Genomic DNA, 21,508 nt, shown 5'->3' on the forward strand with positions numbered 1-21,508 from the left:
TAAGATATTGGGAATAGATGTTCATTTTATTGAGAGCATGTGGATAAATGCAAAATCTTAAATAAATAAATAAAAACTGTAAGTAAACTCTGTTAGCATATATTAAACAGTTACAATGATTCAACACCAACCTATGATTGCCAATTCAAAATAAATGTAATACTTTATTTTACTATTTCCCCGAGTACATTTGATATAACTGAATCTATGACTAATATAGTGTACTGTGCTTTGCTTTTGTGTTTGTTTCTTTGTTGTTTTTTTCATTCAAATGATGCAGGAAATTCCAAATGTGTTTTACTTCTTATTTGCATGCTCCTTTTTTTTTCTTTCTGCAGGCTAAAGCTGAAATTGTACATGCCACTGATAATCTTCCTTTCTAGTGAATAAATGATTTGAAATTGAGAAACGGATCATTCTGACTGATTCTGTTAACTAGATCAATCCAGTTAAAAGATCTCACTCAACAGAATGATTTGTTAATGAATCACGCCCGAGAATAACCATTTAAATTCAAAAAGTCTGTTCTTCATACAAAGCTCACTCCTAGGAAAAAAACGTTCAATAGGGTTCTTGACAGAATTTTAAAGAACACTTTATGCCAAAAAGGTTCTATTTAAGGAGAAATATCTTAAATGATTGCATAATAATTTGATGTTAAACAGGTTATTTAATTTTTTTTTCTACTGATCAAGTCAAGTCACCTTTATTTATACACCGCTTGTATAGCGCTTTTTACAATGCAGATTGTTTCAAAGCAGCTTTACAGTGATAACAGGAACATACTTTTTGGCTGTACAGCAGCTCTAGAAGAAAATATTGTCTTTGTACAGCTTAAGTAAGTTTAGTATTGATTCATTTCCATTGTAAAAAATAATTAGTTATTCAGCTCTGGAGAAAACATTATTTCCTTCATTAAATTTACATTATCGACTGAATAATGTATAATTCAGTAGTTGCATGGGGACATGTATCCTGCTTAATATATGAAACATATTGTGTGTATCACGTAATCATGTTTAGATTATGCAAAGAAATGTAACTGAAGTCTCAAGCATCATGCTGCAAATCAAACACAAACCACACCTCTGTAAATCCAGTATATAATAATCTCACACTGTCCATCTGACACCCTTCACCTCATCATGGCACTGCAAATTATTAGCGTGCTTCTTTTCACTGTGTTTTTCTCTGGAGGTACGTCATACAGGATTTATTTCCATGTGTTCATTGCTTTTAGGCATATTGTTTAACTAAAGCTTTGCTGAATGATTTATGCGAGACTTTACACACAGTTAATATGTTTGTCACTTCAATAATTTTATTTAAAAAAATCACATTTAGAAAAAACATTTAAAAGGCATTATATGCACGCTATGAATATCCCTAATTATTTTCTCATTGTCTTTCAGCACTGACACTGATGTGTTACAACTGTACCACTGCAGTTCCATCTGGAACATGCACACAAACTGCCAACTGTTCTTCAAACTCACATTGCAGCTCCATGATCACATACAGTAAGAATAACTGATTATGAAACGTGCGTTTGGTAAAGAATATGTTATTGACTGGGGTTGCTAGTAAATCATCATTTTTAATTTTGTTCATTGTAGATGGTCATGGCCAGAAGTCTTGTGCAGACTCGTGTGCTAATTGGAGCATAAATATTGGGCAGTACAACACGTCCTCCCACTGCTGTGCTTCAGATCTCTGCAACAATGCTACAGGTACTACAAACATGTGAAAATGAAGTAAAAATTAAACTGTGATCTTCTCACTTACCACTTTTAACTACATTAAATTTTCAAAAAGGTCTTTTGCAACTCAAAGTGAAAATTCAGTCATTGTTTGCTATTATTTTTTTTTTTTTTCAAATCTGCATGATTTTCTGTCTTCCATGGAATACAAAAGGAGAATTTTTTAAGAATGTACTGGTCATTTTTTTTTTTTTCAATGCAACTGCAATGAATGGAGGTCTCAAGCTTCGAAAAGGGCACAGAATCACCATAAAAGTGGCCCATACAATGTTTTTGTCATTATTCATTGATAATATCGTTTTTTTTTTAGTGAGTAAATTTGAAATTGAGAACCGGGTCATTCTGACTGCTTTTGTGAACGGGTTCAACTGAACCAGGGAAAAGATCTCGCTCAAAAGAATGATTTATTTATGAATCATATGTCAATTTGTTAGAGAGTTACTGTTTAAATGATACAGTCAAACCAAAATTTATTCAGACACCTTGAACATTTCATTCATTAATACAGTTTATTCACCAAAGTTAAAATAAAAGTAATAAAATATGACAAGATCTCAGAGTTAAACTGTGTCAGAAAAAAAAAAAAAAAAAATTATGTCAGACATCACATGGTCAGGTCAAAGTGTCTGAATAATTTTTGGTCCCAAATTTTTATTATTTTTACTGGTAGTCCACTGTATGAAGAAATTTTGGGTATAATATGCCACAGTTTACTTTATTTTGCTATCCTCACTTACATAAATGAACTATAGTGTCCTGCACCCACTAGTAAAAAAACATAAAATTATATCTAGTGTCTGAATAATTTTTGGTTTGACTGTATGTCTGTTTCATACAAAGCTATTGTATAGATTCCGAAAATGTAAATGTAACTCACAAGCCCCATGGATAACTTTTACGATACTTGTGCCGTTTGTGTCCTTTTTGAAAGTCTCTGACAATATGGGGACAGTTGCTAAGACTTTTAAGGTACAGCTGAGTTCAACTGTCTCTGCTCTTCTTTACAGATTCAAACTCAGATAATGGACGGATGTGTTACACCTGCAGTGACACAAACTGCTCAAACACCCAAACACTGAAATGTAAAGGTGATGAGAACCAGTGCATCATTGCAACAGGTAATTCATGGACAATTGCTTATTAAAATCTAATGTACAATGCAGAGACAGAATTGCTGTTTTCTAATGTGAATGAACAGTTCTTGTTTACCATCAAGACTCATTTCTGCTGAAAGATTTCTACAAATCCCTTTTTCTCTTCTCTTTTTTTCCTCAGTTGGATTGAACACCACTTTCAAAGGATGTGCAAGCCAAAACATCTGCGACAACAGTGAACTAGTGAAACTTGCACTAGCCCCAGTGCTAATCATTTCTTCTGTTTCGTGTTGTGGAGCAAACCTGTGTAATAATGCCCCGAGTACGACACAGGGACTGTTTCTGCTGGTACCAGTACTTTCCTTCCTTTTTTCCATCTGAGATCTGTTTTAGGAGGTTTTCTTTTGGTTTTATTAGTATTTGGACGCTCAGTTTTGTCAATGTAAAGCAATTTCAAACTTTTTTGATTAATTGATTATTTGTTTAAAATGACCATCTGTCTGGTAAGTGTGCTGTTGTATTTCTAATCATAAATCTAATCATGTAAAATAAACATTAAGATTACTTTATTAGCAGTCTTATTAAACACTAAAATTTGAATGATCAGAAACCCTTGGCTATATTCTTGTCAATGTGCAGAATAATAAGAAAGAGAGAAAAGTAACAGTGATTAATAATTTCATATTGATGAAAGTTGAATTACGGCACATTTTCACTGTTACATGAGCCCATTCACTTTAGGTGTGCTGTGTATATTTATATAGTAGTATTTCTCCCAATAGATTGCATTTTGTGGGCAGAGTGAGAGATAGTATGAAACTAGGTTTGTGATTTAATAAGATGAAATAATGAATTAATGAACATAACATTTCAAGCAGTACTTCTATGTTGATAAGGTAATGATTGTCAAGTCGAGTACTGAAGCCCATTCACAATATAATATAATATAATATAATATACAGATTAAAATGCATGTTTGAGCTGTTTTAACTGAAAGCCGCTTGAACTGACATGTCTTAAAATATGTCAGTGCCATTGTTTTGTCTCAAGATGCACACCAATAATGTTTTTTTTTCCCTTAAGAAAAAAAAAAAAATCTACTTAAATGTCCTAATTGAACTAAGGCTTATTTCTGGCTTAATCTAAGCTCTATCTGTGAAACCAGGCTTATATGAGTCAAATTAATTTTTATAATTTAAGAAAATATGGCATTATGATATAACATTGGGAGAACAAAAATAAATATGTTTAAATATGTTTTTCATTAAATCAGATATCTAAACTAAAGTTAAAGTAAAACTACTACAAACACAAGGAAATATAAATGTTGACAATTGACCATTTGCATCTACAACCACAAACATGAGAAATTAATCTACATTAGACAATATGTTTTCGAGCTGTTCATCAATGTTTACTCCGGCCTGGCGTACATAATTCTGCACATATGATTCCATAGAATTATGCAGAATGCTTGCTGAAGGGTTACTCTGTTATAAGGGTTGAAGTCATTCACTTTGCGTCTAATCCTTGCCAAAATGCTGTTTTTACTCTCTTGAAAATGATTAGCAATGTGACCTATAGTGACTAGTGTAAGATTCAAACCAGCAATTTAACTCTGAATTTAGGATTTAAGATCAAGTTTGGTACTGTCAAGTAGCCACTAAGCTGTGCTCATAATGTTTAAAAATTAGAGGTTGCTCTGAAAAAACCCACTCAACCAGGAATAGAATTCATGGTCATATATTGTTTTCAATAAATCACTGATTGCAATGAACTAATGTTTGTTTGATGATTTTGGCAAAGTTTGAATTAGATTAAATGAAGTTTATCAAAGTTTGCCTTTTGAGGTTTGTACAGCTCAGTTGTGTGTTCTCACAACCACTATTGACTGACACATTACACTATTTGGACGGTGTATGAGATTTATTTATTATATTATATGAGGATTGGCTTATGAATATTAATTAGATCACGTGATTGGAAGGTTACAAAGGGCGTCTGCATGGCGTAAGTAATATTAATGAGCAATGCAGTTCATTCTCATATGCTGGTGGGCGGGGCCTATCAGCTCCACTCAGCGGCGCTCGTGCCTTGCTTTCATTGTTTTCACTCGTAAGTGTAATGTTTAGCTATTGATCTGTCCTGAGATCTGTACTTCACCGGTTTATCTTCACTAACAGGTGAGTGTGTTTTTATTGCCCTTTTATCCTAAACTTGATTTAAGTATTATTTAATAAATAAAATCAAAATAACGGTTAACTGACACTAGTACACGATTCTGAAAAGTAATTAGTTCACTTGTTAAAAAGCACAAAAGTCCGTTTACAACTTTTGCTAAAAAAAAAAAAAAAAAGCACGTCTAGGTTGTGACAAGAATGTCAATTTGAGAGGCCCTCAGTGTAGAACATGGTGATGAGCTCTGTTAATAAATAACTGGGAGAAGAACCAAGTAATATTACACAGAAGAACATTCTAAGCCAACCATTCTTTCCCAAAGATCTGTTTTCTATTTGTCTCCATATATTGCTTAATACACTTTAATAAAATGAGAGTAGCTCACTCAGAGTTGTGTGTAATATCTATTTTTATTTGTAATAAAGCTGTAGTCATGGGCAATATGAATAAGCAAAACCTCTGTTAGTTTACAGACTTACTGATGTCAGAATTATTTGCGGTCATAGAAACATGCCATTTATGACAAATCAAAATTACATTCCATGACATCCTTTATGTCATCACTGATTAACATAATTTTGAATCTGAAACCTTTGTTTTATCATAGTAAGATCACTTAGTCATTACTTGCAGATGAAGTTAAGCAGGCATGTTTTGGGTTTTGAAAGATATGGTGGTGACTAAATGATGACAGAATTGTCGTTTTTGTCTGAGCTATTGATTAACCATTTTAAATGAAGCTTCTTTTGCGACTGTTCTGTTCTCAGGGCTTCCTGTTCTCAGGATATGTTCATTGACAGATGCCTGCTGGAGGTAACCGAAAAACACTCCAGCCATTTCTTTCACCCTGGAGTGGACATGGTCCATTGGGCCACTCATTTGGTGACGTGTATATATACAAACATATAACATATACATGTCACCAAATGAGTGAAAACAAATATATTTGTTTTTCAAACATCAGCCAGGAGCAGTACTCTTAATTTCGTTGTACGCAAATGCAATGACAATAAATGCTTTTCAATTCAATGTGTCTGGATACAGGCTCTAATGTATTCTGCATTAGACACTTGTCCCCCTACGGCCACTATCGCTGTGGACTTCTCGGTGCCATACCCCATGACTTACTTTCAGACCCGCAATCCCATCCAGAACATAGTTACCAACTCCCTTTTCCAAGAGGTCTATGTGGCCTCTCAGAACGTCATTGAGGCAGTGAATGTCACTCTAGGTAAACTTTGGGAACTCCGTACAGGACCGGTGGCCAGCCCGGAGTGTGAGATATGCGATTTGTGTGATATCGCAAGAGATCCCTTACACAAGGACACAGACAATGAGGTGTTGCTACAGCTTCTACACAAAGGACTTTGTCTACTTCTTGTCTGTCCCACTTGGACTCTTCACCCTTTCAGATGAGACTAGGCTGTCTACCACGCCACAAGTGGGATATGCGACGGTACCATGAAATTGTTTTAGAATGTCGCTTTGAACCCAAACGGCGAAGGAGAAGAAATGACAATAACTGATGGATGGATGGATAGATAGATATGTAGGAGCCAGTGTGAATGTAAATGTATTTTAGGCTGTCACCAGGTGGTTTAAACAGGTGTTTCTTACACATATTAATATTTGTTATATGTACAGTGCCATACATTCCAAATGCTTTTTTTTCTCACTAATACACATGTATGAAAATTGTATGTACCTTAATCCATGCTGTTCGGGGCTGCATTCCAGTTTGTTTTTTTATGGCCTTCCCTCACTAACTTCCTTCAGTCTTGTTGACTCGGATGTATGTCATTGCTTACGTTGCACGAGTGCCCACTACTGGCGGAACTTGTGCAATGGGCTGAATTGGAACGTCCTCAGCCCTTGATCACTTGGAATCTGCTATGGAGTTGATTTATTATTTACAATTTTTTCCCTTATGAAACTGTGTAATGCAGCATTCTATATATGTGTTTTGGTTGTTTTAGATATTTAAAAAAAATATATATATATCATACAGTTGTTTGTGGTGGGGTAAATTAAACACGATATGCAGTGACGTCACAATCGTGTTGCATTGTGGTATATGGAGCTGCCTGAAGTGTACATATGAAGTAGACTTGCTCCCTCGGTCAGCGAGGGTCTATCCATATAAACTTCCCTTGTCTCACTTCAAAATGGCGGCAGGGATTCCCCCGAGGGGAAGTGCTTAGGGAAGTTCGCGAGTGCATGTCTAAAAGTGGAGTGGAACGCAGCCCTAGTCTTCTACAAATGGTTCGCTCAGATACATTTCAGATACATACACAGATGACATTTCCCCTCTTGACAGTCGACTGCGAGTGACGTCAGTTCCCATACAAACACGCCCCATAGTATAGTCCCACCTCTGACGCTGATTGACAGGTTTCCGTATAAGGCATCGGAAATTCAAATGCTAAATAAATTGCGATTGCATTTGAGTTTTGGCAGGCTACATATGCGACACAAAGAAAATGAAAAAGCAAATGTGGTAATTGAGATTGCTATTTAAAAATGACAGGGTCATGTAAGACATGGTAAATACAGTTGCAAATGGACTTTGCTTTTTTTTGCATTTAAAATTTGGCAGTCACTGCGTTTGTGACAGCGAAAACACAAACGGTAATGCAAGATTTGCAATTGTGTTTGGATTAGGCCACAATTTATGCATCCACATATGGAAAACACAATTGCAAATACAATTTGCAATTTCTTTTGAAAATAGTCCAGAATATCTTCCATAGGCAAGTATAACCACTAGAACGTAGATTAGATTACAATAGTGTTCATTAAGTTACAAACTTAGAGGTTGCTCTGAAAAACCTCACTCATCAAGTAAGAATTCATGGTCATATCGTTTTTAATAAATCACTGATTGCAATGAACATTGTGTATCTGTTTATTTGCTGACTTTGTGAGCCATTTCAAGGCAAAGTTTGAATTAAAAATAATGCAGTTTTTCCAAGTTTGCCTTATTTGGTTTGTACAGCTCAGTTGTGTATTCTCACAACCACTGAATGACATATTACACTATTTGGACAGTGTGTGTGAGAGAGATTTATTTATTCTATTCATCAAAGCAAATTTAAAAAGTGCTAGCTAATGCTAATCGTAAATAGTCTAAGATTGCTATTCACATCGGCAGTTGGAGATCACTAAAAATAATATTAAGGAGGTGTGTGAACTCACAAGTATGATGTCAGACACTGTAATTAATATGCTCTGGGGGTGCTTGAGCCCCTGCCCCTTTGATTGCGAAAGTGAAAGTGCCCTTTGCGGTAAGTGAAAGTTCCCCCCCGTTCCCATTTCTCCCCCCTGGAGAAAAGAGTTGAGAACCACTGATATAGATCACAATTTCAGTATGGAGTACTGCAGGGTTCAGTACTAGGACTGTTGCTTTTCACCCTGTACATGCTACCATTGGGAGATATCATTAGGAAGCATGGCGTTAGTTTTCACTGTTGATTCTCAGCTCTATATTTCTTCGCGTCCTGACAGAACATACCAATTCACAAAACTAATGGAATGCATAGTTGATATAAAAAAATCGGATGACTAGTTATTTCCTACCACTTAATTCTGACAAAAAACAAACAAAACAAACAACAACAACAACAACAACAAACAGATTCTAATTACTGGACCAAAAATCTCTGCACATATTAACCTAGAATAATGTCTAACACTTGATGGCTGCTCTGTCAAGTCTTCACCATCAGTTAGGAACCTGGCTGTGCTCTTTGAAACTAATCTTTCGTATGAAAGCCACATTTCTAACATCTGTAAAACAGCATTTTTCCATCTTAAAAATATATCTAAATTACGACATATGCTCTCAATGACAAATGCAGAAAAGATATTTTATGCGTTCATGACCTCAAGGCTAGAATATTGTAATGCTCTACTGGGTGGTTGCCCTGCATGCTTAATAAACAAACTCCAGCTGGTCAACACAGCAGTTAGAGTTCTTACTAGAACCAGGAAGTATGACCATATTAGCCCAGTTCTGTCAACACTGCATTGGCTCCCTATTAAACATCGCACACATTTTAAAATCTTGCTAATTACTTACAAAGCACTAAATGGTTTACCTCCTCAGTACTTGAGTGAGCTCTTAACGCATTACAGTCCTTTACGTCTATTGTGATCTCAAAATTCTGGCGAGTTGATAATACCTAGAATATCAAAATCAACTGCAGGTGGTAGAGCCTTGTCCTATTTAGCACCCAAACTCTGGAATAGTCTTCTTAGCCTTGTTCGGGAAGCAGACACACTCTGTCAGTTTGAATCTAGACTAAAAACACATCTCTTTAACCTGGCACACATTATCAATTTCTGTTATTCAAATCAGTTAAATGACTGTTAGGCTGCATAAATTAGGTCAACCGGGAACACTTACTATAACACCCGATGTAATTGTTACATCGTAAGAAGAATGGTATCTATACTAATATTAGTCTCATTCTTATCCCGAGGTTACCACAGTCAGCTGGATCCAGTCCATATCCAGATCAGATGGTGGACCTTCACCTAGACACGACCACAATGCAGCCTTGAATGTCAGCAGAAACCGTGTCTACTTTGCAATCCCCTGTGAAGACCTTGTCGACATGACAGCCATTGGCACAGATCCTCAGCAGAGACCACAAGAACCAGACAGGTCCTATATATAACTTAAAGTCCCATATGACCAGCTCCGTCTTCATACTGGCGTGATCAATCTGATATTCAAGCAAAAGAAAGTGGATGAATATTTGAATGCTACTGATCCCAATCTGAATTCTGATTTGTGATGCAGCCTGAATCATCACCGTGTTTGTTCATTGGACAGAGGAGTACTGACTAAGCCTGGTTTCTGCCAAGGTTTTTTCTCCATTCTGTCACCTGATGGAGTTGGTGTTCCTTGCCACTGTTGCTTCTGGCTTGCTTAGTCGGGGACACTTAATATTCAACAATATTATTCTGATTATTCTATTATCAATCTGACTGGACTGACGAATGAGAATTGAACTGAGACTGACTTTTTTGCTGAACTGCTTTATAGATGAAATGAACTAATTTAATAATGGATGATCTTTACAACGGAACTGAATCAACACTGAACTGACTTCAGCTGAATAACAGCCAAAATGCATCATTTTCCTGTTATCACTGTAAAACTGCTTTGAAACAACTGTATTGCATAAACCATTATATAAATAAAGGTGACTTGACTTGACTAAAACCTTTTTGTGGTTCCCATTATGGGATAATTTTATGAATTTAGTTTTAATTAATCAATTTTGTTTTTACCCATTTTTAATTTTAATAAAATTTCATGAACTAAACAGCTTCTAAACGTACTTTATCACTAGAAAAAAATAAAATAATCCACTTATTAAGCAATCTTTTAAGACAAAAAAAAACAAAAAACTGAACCCTGACCCCTAAGAGTCATATATCTTTATTTGAGGAACAAACTTTTTAAATTTATACCGTTATTCTCTAAAAATATGATTTATTAACAAACCATTTTTTTGAAGGTCTTTTAACTGAATCAATTGATCCAGTTTACAAAAGCAGTCAGAATAATCCAGTTCTCAATTTCAGATCATTTACTCACTAGTAAGGAAGATTATCAGTGTTATCCCATCTGCTGAAAAAACCTGAGCATGCAAATAAGTAGTGAAACTGACTGTCACGCATTGATGAGGCCAAACAATGAAACTGAGGAAACATATACGTATATATCTTAAATAACAGAGGAACATAATTAGGGTGAAATAGAAGAGGTGTGATGGAACTAATTAACTAACATGGAACTAAACAAACAAGCGAACACAGGAAAACGGGAACAGAGTGAAAACGTAACCCAAACAGAATATAACACAATAAACACATTACAGAAACACATTTGAAAAATATTTTTTTCAAATCAAGTCGAGCTTTATTGTCATTCTGCTATATAGAGCAAAATGTCGTGCCTTGAAGCACCACAGTGCTACACATTTAAACATAAATATAAACATATAAACAGTAGAAGTATAAACATATAAACCTACACAATAGCTAACCCGAGATTAAGATAAAGATTTCCTGAATTATATGAGTGGAAAATCAACAACAAACAACAAAGGTTAATCATTAGAATCATTATTAATCAATAGAATACATTACTTCATTTTATTTACATTATTTAATGTATATTGTATAATTAGTTGTATAATTCGTTGTATTACTACTTTGTGCAAAGTAATGTAACTGAAGAGAAGACTCAAGTGTCATTGTTACGATTACGATACAACACAGGAAGTCTAATCGTTGCAAATCTAACACAAACCACACCTCTGTAAATCCAGTATATAATAATCTCACACTGTCCGTCTGACACCCTTCACCTCATCATGGCACTACAAATCATCAGCGTGCTTCTTTTCACTGTGTTTTTCTCCAAAGGTACGTCATACAGGATTTATTTCCATGTGTCCATTGCTTTTAGAGGCATATCATTTAATTAAACTTTGCCGATAAATGACCTTTTATTAGATGGATGATATAGGATTTTGCACACAGTTAATAAGTTTGCCACCTCTAATTCTTTTCATTTAATTGTTAAAAATCACTTTTAGAATCAATGTTTTAAAAGGCTTTATATGCATGCTATGAATGTCCTTTATTATCCTATCATTCACTTTCAGCACTGACACTGATGTGTTACAACTGTACCACAAAAGTTTCACCTGGAACATGCAATCAAACTGCTAACTGTTCTTCAAACTTAGGGTGCAGCTCCATGACCACATACGGTAAGAATAACATGAATTATGAATTGTATGTGTTTGATAAGGAAAATGTTATTGACTGGGTTTGCTATGATAATCTTCATTATTTTTAATGTTGTTGATTCTAGATGGCAGTGACATTACTTATAATAATAAATGCGCAAATACTACCTTGTGTGATGACTGGAGTATAACTCTTAGACAGATCAGGATGTTCTCCCACTGCTGTGCTTCAGATCTCTGCAACAATGCTACAGGTATACTACAAATATGTGAAAGTCGCACCTTTGTAGGCCCTACTATTTATTCCTAACATTTCTACAACATACTATAATACTGTGATATTTTAGTTGATATTTGATTGAATTGAATCAATGTGTACATGAATTATTAGTTCACCCAAAAAAATTTAAATTCAGTCATTGTATACTCATTCAAACTGGCATGATTTTTTGTCTTCCATGGAATACAGAAATTTAAAGAACATACTGGTCATTTTTCCAATGCAATTGCAATGAATGGAGGTTTCAAGTTTCAAAAAGGTCAACATAAAATGCCTCATTCAACTTTTTTGTCTGATAATCTTGCTTTCTAGTGAGTCAGTGATCTGAAATTGAGAACTGGTTCATTCTGACTGCTTTTGTGAACTGGATCAACTAATTCAGTGAAAAGATCTTGCTCAAAAGAATGATTTACTAAATGATTTAAATCTGTTCCTCATAAAACCTACTGCATAGAGTCAGAAGATGTAAATATAATGCACAAGCCCTATTGATCTCTTTTATGCAAATTGCGATGGTTTGTGTCCTTTTTGAAGCCTGATAATCTCATATGGCAGATGGCGACAGTTGCTATAAGGCTTTTTAAGGTTCAACTGTCTCTGCTTTTCTTTACAGCTTCAGACTCAGAGAACGGATTGATGTGTTACACCTGCAATGACATATACTGCTCAAACACCCAAACACTGAAATGTAAAGGTGATGAGAACCAGTGCATCACTGCAGCAGGTGATTCATGGACAATTACTTATCAAAATCTAAAGTGATAATATATACTACACAGAGACAGAATAGCTGTTTCCTAATATGAATGAATAACAGTTCTTGACTCATTTCTGCTTAAAGCTTTCCACCCAATCTATTTCCTCTTCTCTTTTTTTCACAGTAAATGTCAGCAATATCATTTCAAAAGGATGCGCAAGCCAAAACTTCTGTAAGAACAGTACACTATGGAGAAATGCACTATTGAGCAGTATAACAGGGAATAGTACACTACCAAACAGTGCACCATTGAACAATTCACAATTCCAACAGCCGTCCGTGTCTTCTGTTTCATGTTGTGGAGCAAACCTGTGTAATAATGCCCCGAGTACGACACAGGAAGCTGTGTTGCTGCTAGTACCAGTCCTTTCCCTCTTTTTTTCCATCTGAGATCTGTTTTAAGAGGATTTCTTTTGTTTTTTTTTAGTCTGTGGATGCTTGTCTTTGTAAATGCAAAGCAGTTTCGAGCTTTTCTGTTTAATTGAGGGGAATTTATTTGCTTAAAATGACCGTCTGTCTCATAACAAGCATGCTGCAAGCATGTATTTCTAATCATAAATGTAATCATGTAAAATAAATATTAAATTAGGAATACTTTATTAGCAATCTTATTAAACACTATAATTTGAATGACCAAAATCCCTTGCTATTTTCCTGTCAATGTGCAGAACGATTAGAAAGAGAGAAGAGTAACAGTGATTAATAATTTCTTATTGATGGAAGTTGAATTACAGCACATTTTCACTGTTATATGAGCCCATTCACTTTAGGTGCGCTATGAATATTTGTATACTAGAAGTATTTTTTAAATAAAAAATATGCTTCTTCCAATGGAATGCATTTTGTTGACAGAGGAAGACATCATATGAAATTAGATTTGTGATTGAATAAGATGAAAAGAACTTTTCAAGAGTTACTTCATTGTTGATAATGTAATGAATGTCAAGTTGAGTGTTCAAGCCCCTTTATGTTATAATATAATATAATATGTTACGTCCAAGGACGTACAGTATGTTTAATTATTATAGCGGTGTGTCATGTATTTTTATGTGAATATTCAGTGTTTTGGACTGTGTGTTTTGTTCGTTGCCCTCTTTCTTTCTCCTTCCATTGTAATTCTGGTCCTCTGATTGATCAGCTGCTTTCAACAAGTTGATGGAGGAGATTAGATGGTGTAAGGGAGGAGAAGAGATATAAGCAGCATTGGATCTGTGGAGAAGAGAGAGAGACTTCCTTTCAGGAGGATGGATTCTTCCTCCTGCTTCCCAGAATCATGTGTTGATTTATACTGTTGAGTTGTTTATGAGCGACTGTTCTTTTCTCAGGGCTTCCTGTTCTCAGGATGGGTTCAGGGTGTATTCACACTAGGCACAGTGGCCTTGAACCGAGCCCGAGCGCGATTGTGAAATGTGTCAAAAACGGTTGTGAAAAAGTATACTAGATGTAGGAGCCAGTGTTAATATAAATGTATTTCAAACTATCACCAGGTGGGGGCAGTATGTGCACAGAGGGTTTTTTAAACAGGTGTTTCGTACACGTAGAATTAGGATTAGAGGAGGGAAAGCACCAGTGTTGCCAATTTAGGGATTTTGTCAAAAGTATGTAACTAAGTGTTTGCATTATGTTCAATAAAGTAGCCTAATTAAGTAGTTGAGATCGACTAAGACTGGACATTGGTGTGCGTAAAGCGTGCGTTGCATATCCAAGTCATCAGCAGCTATGGGAGCTGCTGTAACACTATATTTACAAATAATTGCTTTTAAATGTGGCCCTGTAACCAGCAGCAAAACACTGAAGGCAGTAGATTAGAACTACACAATCTCATAAATGCTTACAATGTCTGTACGCTGCTGGAGACTACGGAGCCCCTAAAGGGACGTAGAGGTGGAAAAAAATTGGGATGGGAGGAAATTTTTTTTTTTTTTTTTTTTCTCAAATCTTTTGCGTTCCCTCGCAAAGATATCGTTCCCTTGCTGTGAGCTCGGAGAAACACTTCCTCTTTAATGTCCCGCTGGCTGGCAGTAGTGTTTCAGTCAGCTCCATACGTTAAAGGGTTATAGTTCACCCAAAAATGAAAATAATGTCATTTATTACTCACCCTCATGCCGTTCCACACCCGTAAGACCTTCATTCATCTTCGGAACACAAGATAAGATATTTTTGTTGAAATCCGATGGCTCAGTGAGGCCTGCATAGCCAGCAATGACATTTCCTCTCTCAAGATCCATTAATGTACTAAAAACATATTTAAATCAGTTCATATGAGTACAGTGGTTCAATATTAATATTATAAAACGACGAGAATATTTTTGGTGCACCAAAAAAACACAATAAAGACTTAAATAGTGATGGCCGATTTCAAAACACTGCTTCATTAAGCTTCGGAGCGTTATGAATCTTTTATCTCGAATCATGATTCGGATCACGTGTCAAACCGCCAAACTGCTGAAATCACGTTACTTTGGCGCTCCGAACCGCTGATTCGACACAAAAGATTCATAATGCTCCGAAGCTTCATGAAGCAGTGTCACTGACTGTATTTCTTTATATTTGAGTCCAACAAGTTCAAACTCTATGAGTCGCGCATTATTTGTGTGAATTATTAACGTATGGAGCTGACTGCGCAGCCAGCGGGACATTAAAGAGGAAGTGTTTGTCCGAGCTCACAGCAAGGGAACGATAATATCTTTGCGAGGGAACGCAAAAGATTTGAAATTATTTCCCCCTCCCATCCCAATTTTTTTCCACCACCACGTCCCTTTAGGGGCTCCGTAGGAGACTGATCATCTAGGATTTCGCTTTTAAATATATAATAGACCTGTCACTGTTTCAGTCTAACATCTATAGTTTTAAATGAGCCAAGTTAAGTATTACTGATTGTATTCGTAGATTATTGAGCTGTGGCCTTCATATTTCTTTATTTTCATTAGAAGATAAAAACTGATAAAAATTCAGTTTATGTTTCCAGTTAGGTGACATTCAAATAAGTGTGATGGGACGGTTGATACCGGGGCTCCGATGCTCCGACGCAGTTTTCAAAGCACTGTGGTATCACACACTGTACCGATGCTTGTATCGAAATGACAAAACCACGTGATTGATGACGTTTGAAGCTTCAAACGTCATGCAGTATCGGAAAGTCGGGACAGCTGGTTTGAAAAAATTGGCGCTTCAGCTGATGCATAAAAGGAACATGCATTTAATCATGTTTTATTGCTTTTATTCATTTAAGAGACATGACTGACTAGGTCAGGGGTAGACAAGTTCGGTCCTAGAGAGCCGCTGTCCTGCAGAGTTTAGCTCTAACCCTGGAGAAAAAAAAAAAAAAAAAAAAAAAAAACTCACCTGCCTATAGCCTTAGAACCCAAGAGGCGACACTCTGATACTTTTTGGGTAACAGCCACTAGATGGCGCTCCGGTAGCGCGGCCGCCATTTTGGGGTGAAAATACTAACTGGACCATAGAATCCTTCACATCTTACGCACCCAAAATCGGCGAATTTCACTGCCAAATCAGAAGCGCAAAAGAACATTTTTCAAATGAAATCATCAGTAAATTTTATGGCACCTACAGTAAATGTTGTATTGTCTTATGTATGTTTTATTTTACCAGTTGTGGAATCCAACCATTCAACCATCTGAGGTAACGTAGTTAGCCTACTTTATTGAGTATTTCCATTTTATGCAACTTTACACATTTATTAATAGTAAATTAATAATTAATACATTTAAGATCATCATGTTTGCAGCGAACAATATATTTTAGATCTAGTGGAGTAATAGTAATAATAGTATCACTCCACTAGATCTGAATTGAAATTGCTATATTGTAAGTTTTAATGGATCTACAAACATAACGATCTTATAATACATGATGCATTGCTGTGTCCGTTATCCCATAATTCCCACTTTTGGACACTTTTGCTTTAGCAGTCATTAGACAACATTGCAAAAACAAGCTGTTATATTCATATATTTATTGTCCCAAATTCCCAATTTTTCTGATGCATGTCCTTAATTTAATTTCATATGTTGGTATTAATTCAGTGTTTATAATGCTAATACTAGATCTTTTAAAGAATTTTAACCCAAACTGACTGGGTTTCTAAAGAGCAAAGGTTTTGTGAAAAAAGTGGTAGACTTACACAAAGTCTGTAAAATAAACTGATAAAAGGATTTGATGATCACTAGTGATAGTATTTTATTCTGTGTTGTCATCATTCAGGTTGGATTTTAGCTTTAGTGTACGTTTTTTTTAACAAAGCAGCTGATATTGCCATAGAAACTAGTGGACTGCCAAGTCGCTTACACCCCAAAATGTCGTAAACGCAGGGCTGCTGCTGGGTTCTGATGTTGCAGTGGAACGTTCTATTGAGTGTCGCTTCTTGTTAGTGTATATTCTTTGGCCTTAGTAATCCTGAAGTGCTTGATTAGCTTGTTCAGGTGTGTTTGATTAAGGTTGGATCTAAACTCTGCAGGACAGCGGCTCTCTAGGACTGAACTTGCCTACTCCTGGACTAGGTGCAAAGCATGCAAACATTGCAAAAAACTGAAGCATGGCTCGATTTAAAGGTGCAGATTTAAAGGTTGCGAATTGCAATACAGAGAAGCTACAGTGGCCAACAGGACAAAGCAAACGTGTTCTGTAAAGCAGTTTGTCCGTTTAGGGCTACTGTAGAAACATGCCGGCGCAAAATGTAAGGGGACCCGCGGTGTGTGTAGATTCTAAGGTAATAAAAACATAACGGTTCCTTATGTAAGGTCTTTATGCACCACTGAAAACATAGTTATGTATATTAATTGCATTTCTATCAATAGATCCTCCTAAAATTTACACATTGCACATTTAAAGAGGAATCCACTAGTAAATTGGTCGGTAAAAAGATCTCCATCTCTCCGTCATAGTGTCAAATGTTTCAATGACTGACCATGTGTTGCTATTGAGGGCCTCAATCAGAGATAGTAACTTTTTATGTTATGATTTTCTTTTATGTTTCATAGGTGCACTTGATTAATTTGTTACTAATTTTGTGAAATATACTATTACTATTAAAATAATTGTTTTCTATTTTAATATGTTTTAAAATGTAATTTATTCCTGTGATGTAAAGCATCAATACTCCAGTCTTCAGTGTCACATGTTCCTTCAGAAATCATTCTAATTATGTTTACATATTTGGTTATAAGAAACATTTTTTATTATTATCAATGTTGATAACAGTTAAGTTGCTTAATATTTTTTTGTGGAAACCATGCTTTGTTTGAGATGATGATGAATAAAAATTTCAAAAGAACAGCATTTGTTTGAAATATAAATCTTCGGTAACATTAAAAAATTCTTTACTGTTAATTCAATGCCCCTTTTTTGAATAGAATACTAATTTCTTAAAAAATAACCTCACACTTTTGCTCAGACATGTATCTAGAGAGAAATTAGTATTCTTACAGTATATATAGTAATGATATATATATATATATATATATATAAAACGAGATGCTTACAGTATGTAGAGAAATTTGGTTCTGTCAAGATGTGATCTTGCAGTGAATAAATAAACAAAAAATGGATAATAGGATTTCTATCATAATTTGTAACCAATCCAAATGAAATTCAATTTTGTAAGAATCAAATATTCTGCTAGACAAACTCAGTCATGCTTGTCCATAAAAGGGCAAAGGAATCACATGTTTTCCCTTGAATTCCTGACAGTTTTCAAAGGAAAATATCAGCATAAATATTCAAAAAGATAAATATAGTTCATCTTCCACAGCATGCAAATAAGTAGTAAAATACATTTAAAAAAAAATTCCTGAACATTTTTGAATTGGGTTAAAAAAACACACGACAAACAAACACAAAAGCAAAGCATAATAAACTATTATTTATAGCTTCAGGTACAGTATATCAAGTAGTTGATGTCAAGAAAGTAAAATTACTTTTTTTTGATCAATAATCTAGGTTGTCACCAAGTTGAATATGATATTAAACTTTACTTAGTACAGTTTGTTTTATTTATTTGAGATGTTGCATTTCTCCAAATGCTCTCAAAAGAATGAACATTATTATTAGACTAGACTTCAAGCTTCAAAAAAAAAAAAAAAACACATAAGTATCATAAAACTGATCTATAGGGCTTTGGGTTATAGTTACATCTTCTGAATCTAACAATACATGTTTTGAGCATAGACACGACAATGCATTATCTATGGATGTAATTCACGAGTTCTTTGGAATACAGAACAAAGGTTGGTCTCTTTTTAAAGACTGAAAATTGAAAGCAGAAGTAAAAAGTTATATAACTAAGTTTACTGTAAAAGCAAATGTACTGTAGGCTACTAGACATTTATTTGATACAAAATACTACAAAATAACAAAAAATTACAAAATCGTTTAAAAGCCATATGTCCAACCAAGTTGTGTTCCAAATTTGAAGTTGATATCACAAAATTTGAAGTTCCTATGAGATTTTGTTTAGGCGCTATACCAAAAATAGCCACCGGGTGACACACATATTCCTTTGAATTCTTTTTATGTGTTCTCCTGTAACAAATTAATGCATTTCTGTCACAATATCGCTTCTATCACAAAACAGTCGCCAAATATGGAACCTTGAGTCTCAGACCTTTTTCCGCAATGTGTTATGTCAAGATTAGAAAAAAGAGAAAGATTATAAAATAGCAAAAAAAAAAAATTTTGTAATTTGAAACATGACACCGCCCACTAGATTTTAAAGTATTGTTTATATGGTAACGCAGTGTCCAATTTCAAAATTCACAGGATGAATATTGAGTTTTTAAGCATTCAAATGATACCTAAAGCTGCAGTTCGTAGCTTTTTTTGGTTAAAAATGATCTAAAATCAATTTTTGAGCAACCAGCCAGTGTTCAAAACTATCTCCTTACCTTAGCCCAATTCACAACGGTAAGCTTGTAATAATGTTTCATAATAAAATCGGTACTGGTGGGTTTCCGCGGGAAATTCAAGCATGATGCAGCCATTACGTCTTTGCGTCATTACGTCACGTCTGTAAACAGAAAGAAAGAAGTCCCAGCTAGTAGGCTATATGGCATGTGAGGATGCTACTGGTAGCAGATCATTTATAGCCTATTCTCACAGCAGCTGCAATAATTAAACTTATTTTGATGGCGGATTGTAATCCAGAAAGGTCCAAATGACAATCATCAGTGACAACTGGAGTTTCACCCGTAGTCAAAAGCAAAAGACTTCAGACTGCGGAGTGGCTACAGAAATTGAAATCTACAGGTAATGCTAATACACACTAAATACACAGTCACGCAATGCTGATGTTGTTAATATTAACAATTTGAGAACAAAGTATAACAGTAATAATAATTTGCCTGGTTTGACGTGATCCGAGCTAAGCGATCGTTAGATTTAATCACCATTGGCACAACCCACGTAAAAATGATAATTCCGCAAATAACTGCAGTTGCAGGTTTCAAACAAAGATGGCGACAAAGAGGCAAAACTTACAGACTGCAGCTTTAAAGGCCCACTGAAGTGTCTTGGAAAGCACAGCATTATTTAATGTATGGACATAATTTCAACTGAAACAGGAATACTGTTTTTTGAATGTTTTTTCTATGACTGAGTTTTGAATGAGAACATAAAAAGGTTATTCTCTGAAAACCGGGCGTGATTCATTGACAAATCATTCTTTTGAGTGAGATCTTTTAACTGGATCACTTGATCCAACTCACAAAATCAGTCAGAATGACCCGGTTTTCAATTTCAAATCATTTACTCACTAGAAAGGAATAGATATCAGTATCATCCACTCTGCTGAAACTGCATCCTACAATTTCAGCTGTAGCCTGCAGGAAAAAAAAAAACCTAAGCATGCAAATAAGTGAAACACATAATTTCCTTATTTATTTGAATTGAAAAACAACAAAGAAACAAAGAAACACAAAAAAAAAGCACAGTACACTATTATTTACAGATTTAGTCATATAAAATTAAGGGGAAATAGTAAAATAAAGTCACATTTATTTTGAATTGGTAATCAGTGTTACTGAATCATTGTCAATAAGTTGAATATATGCTAACAAAGTTTACTTACAGGTTTTATACAAGAATGAAAAGACATTCCCAATATCTTAGTCTCATAATGCATAATAAAGTGTAATTATTTAGACATACTCTTGAGTGTTATTATTTTGAGATAATACATTTATAAGTACTGACATCAAAATTTATAGACATCTCCATTTGTAAAATTAAAGAGTCATGAAATACATTAACATGATTTCTTTTAATCGAAAAAAAAATTACTTTATGTACCGAATTCACTGACATGTGCTGAAAATAATTTAAATAAAAGTGGAACATTTACAAATGCAGAATTGCATATTTTGCAAACCAGTTTTCATGGATATTTATTTAGTTGAAAGTAAAGTTTTAATCATTAGAATACAATATGCCCTTCATTATATTTACATTATTTACTGTACAATGTGTTTTTGCCTGAGGATATAGTCTGCTTAATACATGAAACCTACATTGTGTGTATCACATAATCATGTTTAGTTTATGCAAAGTAATGTTACTGAAGACTCAGGCATCATGCTGCAAATCTAACACAAACCACACCTCTGTAAATCCAGTATATAATAATCTCACACTGTCCATCTGACACCCTTCAGCTC

At 34.9% G+C, this 21,508-nt stretch overlaps 2 long non-coding RNA genes across 3 annotated transcripts; both read left to right on the forward strand.

Moving 5' to 3' along the window:
* Positions 1–1,132: 1,132 nt before the first annotated feature.
* LOC127522994 (uncharacterized) lies at positions 1,133–7,923 on the forward strand. Of its 2 annotated transcripts, XR_007932797.1 has the most exons (6): positions 1,133–1,197; positions 1,413–1,520; positions 1,617–1,730; positions 2,768–2,878; positions 3,036–5,037; positions 5,800–7,923. It is a non-coding gene; the product is annotated as an uncharacterized LOC127522994 (long non-coding RNA). The 2 variants fall into 2 exon arrangements; XR_007932796.1 differs by having other exon boundaries at positions 3,036–7,923.
* Positions 7,924–11,402: 3,479 nt separating this feature from the next.
* On the forward strand, positions 11,403–14,493 carry LOC127522995 (uncharacterized). The gene is made up of 5 exons (XR_007932798.1): positions 11,403–11,473; positions 11,716–11,823; positions 11,928–12,056; positions 12,696–12,806; positions 12,964–14,493. It is a non-coding gene; the product is annotated as an uncharacterized LOC127522995 (long non-coding RNA).
* The last annotated feature ends 7,015 nt before the right edge of the window (positions 14,494–21,508 follow it).

The sequence above is a fragment of the Ctenopharyngodon idella genome, chromosome 11 (genome assembly GCF_019924925.1).
Source record: "Ctenopharyngodon idella isolate HZGC_01 chromosome 11, HZGC01, whole genome shotgun sequence".
NCBI classification, from domain to species: domain Eukaryota; kingdom Metazoa; phylum Chordata; class Actinopteri; order Cypriniformes; family Xenocyprididae; genus Ctenopharyngodon; species Ctenopharyngodon idella.